This window comes from Salvelinus sp. IW2-2015, linkage group LG4q.1:29, assembly GCF_002910315.2.
Source record: "Salvelinus sp. IW2-2015 linkage group LG4q.1:29, ASM291031v2, whole genome shotgun sequence".
In the NCBI taxonomy this organism is placed as follows: Eukaryota; Metazoa; Chordata; class Actinopteri; order Salmoniformes; family Salmonidae; genus Salvelinus; species Salvelinus sp. IW2-2015.
This window is the reverse complement of record NC_036842.1, coordinates 7,460,009-7,465,988: the sequence shown is the minus strand read 5'-3', so window position 1 is coordinate 7,465,988 and position 5,980 is coordinate 7,460,009. Positions and strand designations below refer to the sequence as shown.

General features: G+C 51.4%; 1 protein-coding gene across 1 annotated transcript in view; it reads left to right on the top strand.

Moving 5' to 3' along the window:
* The window catches only part of LOC111962822 (A disintegrin and metalloproteinase with thrombospondin motifs 6), a 100,200-nt gene that overhangs the window by 29,367 nt on the left and 64,853 nt on the right, over window positions 1–5,980 (top strand).

The following is a 5,980-nucleotide window of genomic DNA, read 5'->3' as shown; positions in this document are numbered from 1 at the left end:
TCTATTAACCTGCTCTCTTATCTAACCTCTCTCTTATCTAAACCTTCTTCTATCTACACCTCGGCTCTATCTAAACCTCTCTTTATCTAAACCTCTTCTCTTCGCTTATCTAAACCTCTCCTCTTACCCTAAAACCTCTCTCTAATCTAAACCTCTCTCTATTCTTAAAACCGCTCTCTATCTAAACCTCTCTCAATCTAAACCTCTCTCCCAAATCTAAACCTCTATCTTTCTACTCTCTCAATCTCCCTCTCTCTGATCTAAACCTCTCTCTTCTTCTACTCTCCTCTCTCTCTCTCATCTCTCATCTCTCTCTCTCTGGACTCTCTGAGCCTGTGTTACATGAAAGCTTAACAAAGTTTGTAAAGCTTTAGGTTTTTTAGTTTGCCCACTAGTCCTGTCACAGGGAACACCAACATGCCAAACCAACCCCGGGGAAAGGACGAAACCCAAGTTTGTCCTTAAATACTGTACCAGAAGAAAAGGAGACCATATATGAAGTTATAAAAATAGCCACATTATTTGAGCTATATTGGTTAGAGAAGGACACAGGTCAAGGTACACTTGGGGCGTTATACCACGCCTGTACCCTGCCCTGCCTCTGCCCCCACCACCCTGCCCCCTGCCTGGACCTAAACCCTGTCTGTACCCTGCCCTGCCTGGACCTAACCTTCGTCTGTACCCCTGCCTGCCACCACCCTGCCCATGCCTGGACCATAACCCTGTCTGTTACCTCTGCCCTGCCGGAACCTTAACCCGTCTGTACCCTGCCCCTTGCACCAACCCTGCCCTGCCTGGACCAACCTGTTCGTACCCCGCCCGTGCACTACCCTGCCCTGCTGGACCTAACCCTGTCTGTTACCCTGCCCTGCCTGGACCTAAACCCTTTCTTGTTACCTGCCCTTGCCTGGACACTAACCCTCTGTACTGTACCCTGCCCTGCCACTACCCTGCCACTGCCTGGACCTAACCCTGTCTGATTACCCTGCCCTTGCAACTACCCTGCCCTGGCCTGGAACCCTAACCCTGTCTGTACCCTGCCCTCCTGGATCCTAACCCTTGTCTGTACCCTGCCCTGCCTCGAAACCATTAACCTGTCTGTACCCCATGACCCTTGCCACTACCCTGCCCTGCCTGGACTAACCCTGTCTGCTACCCGCCCGCCACCACCCTGCCCTCCTGGACCTAACCCTGTCTGTTTACCCTGCCTGCCTGGATCCTAACCCTGTCGTGTACCCTTGCCCTGCCTGGATCTAACCCTGTCTGTACCCTGCCCTGCCACTTACCCTCGCCCTGCCTGGACCTAACCCTGTCATGTACCCCGCCCGGCGCGACAGTATCCCCACCTGGTTCTCTCTGAGCTGATCTCCCTTGCCTCCAGCCACAGACAGAGCTGGAACAGAGAGCAGAACGTAGAGCCACGGTCACCCTAGAGTTCCACAGGGTTGTTCTTGTAAGTGCAGGATGTCGTACCTGAGGGAGAGGAAGAAGAAACATGAGACATGAGATTCTTCTTCAGCGCTCTGTGCTTCTTTCTGCTCTACTCTAGTCTACTCTATTCTATGTCTTTATTCTATTTTTTCTATTCCTCAGCACCTTTGATGTCAGAACCAGGCCATCTCGGGTGCAGTTACCTGCAGTATTTTGAACCTGAGTTGTTATACAGCAACAAGTCTTTGAACGGTTTTAGTCATCATCATGAAGTTTGTCCTTCTATAAATGTCTTAAATGTCAACAGCTAGCACATGCAGGGCAGGACAGACAGACAGGCAGACAGACAGGCAGGTAGGCAGGCAGGCAGGGCAGGGCAGGCAAGCAGGCAGGCAGGCAGGCGGCAGGCAGCAGGCAGGCAGACAGCAGAACAGACAGACAGGCAGGTAGCAGGCAGGCAGACGACGAAGACACGACAGGACAGGACAGGCAGCAGACAGACAGACAGACAGGTAGGCAGCAGTGCAGGCAGGCGGCAGGCCAGCAGACAAGACAGGCAGACAGACAGGCAAGACAGAGACAGCAGACAGACAGACAGACAGCAGAACAGACAGACAGGGCAGCACAGACAGGTAGGCAGGCAGGTGCAGGCAGGCAGCAGGCAGACAACAGACAGACAGGACAGGCAGGCAGACAAGCAGACAGACAGACAGGCAGGCAGGCAGGCAGGCAGGACAGACAGACAGGCAGGTAGCAGCGCAGGGCAGCAGACAGACAGACAGGACAGACAGACCAGACAGACAGCAACAGGCAGACAGACAGGCAGACAGAACAGGCAGGACAGACAGGCAGGTAGGCAGGCAGGCAGGCAGGACAGACAGACAGACAGGCAACAGACAGGACAGGCAGACAGCAGTAGGCAGCAGGCAGGCAGGGCAGGCAGAACAGCAAGACAGGCAGCAGACAAGCAGACAGAAGGCAGACAGGCAGACAGGCAGACAGGACACAGACAGACAGAAGACAGACAGACACACAACACCGTGTTTGAAAGTCCAATAGAACCCTGCTGTGTCCCTGTTGTAACCCTCGCCCTCAGTCTGTCTGTCTGTCTGTCTGTCTGTCCTTCCGTCCTCCTGATCTATCCTGTACATCTTTCTCTCTCTCTCTCTCTCGATACAATTGCTAATCCAATCCAGCGCACATCTACATTTACAATGAGTGATCCAATCATTCTTAGCTTTTAATCTATTAAAAACCCAAGGACACTGCAAATTACATTTCATTTTTGCCCCCTCCCTCCCCTCCATCTGTTTCCCCTCCACCCCCTAATCCGTGGACCCCGTGTTCCAAACCCATGAGGCACAAGTCTCGAGGACAAGCAGACTCCACCTCGTTTAGGACATCTATTTATTTAGATTTACTTCCCTTAATTTCCCCCTGAGTTTCTCAAACACCACGGGCCACGTTCCAAACGAGACACCGCATCCTCGATGACGTGGCCAGAGCCTAATAAAGCAACAACACAGCGAGGGAGGATGTCGCTCTGTATAGCACGGTGCCTAGAGGGAGGAGCTGGACGTGGACCATACATAACCTTAAGGATAATGAGGGGAATGACTCTGTCTTGGGGAGAATGTCTCCTCTCCTCCCCGATGGGCCCAGAGAGACAGAGAGACAGAGAGAGCGACTGATTGTTTTTTGCCTTTTTGTTTTTAATTAACTTTGTTGGTTTTTTGTCATTTTGTGTTTGTTTTTGTTTTTTAATTTGCTTTTGCAATGTAAACACGTTTCTCATGCCAATAATATGAGAGAGAGAAGAGTAGGGAGAGAGAGAGAGAGAGAGAGAGAGAGAGAGAGAGACGAGAGAGAGAGAGAGAGAGAGAAAGACAGCAAGAGAGAGAGAGAGGGAAGAGAGAGAGAGGAGAGAGCGAGAGAAAGAGAGAAGAGAGATGAGAGAGAGAAAGGGAGAGAAGAGAGAGAGAGAGAAGAAGGGAGGAGAGAGAGAAAGAGGAGAGAGAAGAAAGGGAGAGAGGAGAGAAAAGACAGAGAGAGAGAAAGGAGAGAGAGAAGAGAGAAGAGAGAAAGGAGAGAGAGCGAGAGAAAAGAGAGAGAGAGAGAGAGGAGAGAGAGAGAAAGAGAGAGAGAGAGAGGAGAGAACAGAGAGAGAGAGAGAAAGAGGAGACGAGAGAGAGACGAGAAGAGAGAGAGAGAGAGAGAGAGAGAGAGAGAGCGAAAGGGGAGAGAGAGAGAGAGAGAGGAGAGAGGAGAGAAAGAGAGAGAGAAAGGAGAGAGAAGAGAGAGAGAGAAAGAGACGAGAGAAAGAGAGAGAGAGAGAAAGGGAAGAGAGAGAGAGAAGAGAGAGAGAAGAGAGAGAGAGAGAGAATCTCCTCTCTTAGAGAGAGGTTTAGATAGAGAGAGGTTTAGATAGAGAGAGGTTTAGATTGAGAGAGGTTTAGATTGAGAGAGGTTTAGATTGAGAGAGGTTTAGATAGAGAGAGGTTTAGATTGAGAGAGGTTTAGATTGAGAGAGGTTTAGATTGAGAGAGGTTTAGATTGAGAGAGGGGGAGCAGGAGAACACACACTAAGAGAACGTGAGAGAGAGAAAGAGAGAGGTGGTGGTTGTGGAGAAAGGACAGCAGGGAGTGTCAGCACCCCTCCCTCCTCTGATGGTGCAGAGCCCCTGCAGGCACCACAGTATATCTTGGAGGTAATATTGGGACTCTGGGGGGGGTTGACAGATTGACCGCATTTGTCACATTCCCCCCGTCGCCTTAATTGCGCCGGCATCTGCTTGGTTTCCTCATTCTCTCTCACTCCCTCCTCTTCCTCTCCTCCTCTCTCCTCTCCTTTTCCCACCCTTTCTCTTCTCCCCTACCTCCTCCTTCTCCCTCTCCCTTTCCTCCCTTGCTCTTCCCCCTCATTCTTCTCGTCCTCTCCCGTTCTACTCTCCTCTCAACGCTCTCCTCCTCTCAACCTTCTCCCCCTCTCCTACTCTCTTCTCTTCCCTCCCCTCCTCTCTTCCCTCTCCTCTTCTCTCAACCCTCTCCTCTCCTCCTCTCACCCTCTCCTCCTCTCAACTCTCTCCTCCTCTCAACCCTCTCCTCTCAACCCTCCCCTCCTCTCCCTTTCTCCTCCCCTCTCAACCGTTCTCCCCCTCTCCCCTCCTCCCGTTAATATCAGGGGTCATGCTACAGGTCAGCTCTTTGTCCCTTGGGTCTTTAGGTAATCTGGGTGGGAGATAATACTGAGCCAACCCCACTTCTGAGTGTTATGTGAAACCCTGTAGATGCAATCTGTGAGGAATGGTCCCCTCTTCTCTTCTCTTTCTATCTGACCTGTTACCCTCTGGGGGAGACAGAGACACCTGGATGGTGGAAAAGGCTTTACGCACGCACGCACGCAGGCACGCACGCACGCACGCACGCACGCACTGCACGCCACAGGCACGGCAACACACCACAACCAACACACACACCACACAACACACACACACACAGCACACAAACACAAACACACACACACCCACACACAAACACACACAACAACACCCACACACGCACACACAGAGTTTTATAGCTTTACCCAGGGTTCTTATAACTCTCCTCTCCTCTCTTCAAAAAAATCCCTTTCTCAAACATCCAGAATATGCAATCCTTTTCTCATTTGGAACTCTCAGCAATGGTGAAAACACTATAATTTTGAGGGTGGGGTTGGGGGGGGGGGGGGGGGGGGGAGGGGGGGGGTGGGGAGGAAAATGTTTTCTTAATTCCCTTCCTTGGCTGCATTATAGTGGTCCTTGTTACTTGGAGTGAAATGTATAAATCCAAACTGTGTCTAGACATTTTCCACTCTGACTTTAAGTTGGAAAAAGTTCATGTCTAGCCATTGATGCCAAAAGTCAATGGTTTGCTTGGTGAGTCCAGCAGCGGGCTCACACCCTATGCCCTAAGTAGTGGCACTAATATTGACCAGAGCCGGTGAGAGAAGAAAGTCAACTCTCATCCGCTCTTATGGCTAATCCCCAAATGGCACCCTATTTCCTGTCTTCAAAGTAAGGGCAATTAAGGGAACAGATGCCATTTGGTACAGAACAGCCCGAGAGGGTTTAGAGTTGCCTTCTCTCGTCAATGCTGCTTCTAACTCAACACCAGGGAGGTAGAACTGAGGAATCCGGCTTTTATGGTCCTGACTCTTAAAAAAAAATTACAAGCACCTTGACATGACCGCCCGTTCCGTCATCTCCCTCCTTCCTCTCTCTCTCTCCTCTCTATCCTCTCAGCCTAAACCCCCGATGCTCTCTCTCTCTCGCTCTCTTCTCCGATCTCTCTCTCTCGTGCTCTCTCTCTCTCTCTCTCCCGATCACCGCACGAACCCGGCCGTCTCGCCCCACAGCATCAGTAGGCGGACCCACTCCTCTGCACCATCCTTTCCGTCCTCTCCTCTCTCTCTCGACCACTCGATCCAACTCTCCACCTCCCGTCTCCAGTCCCTCGTCTCTCTCTCTCTCTCTTCACTCCTCTCTCCGTCCTCTCGTCTCTCTCAGTCTCC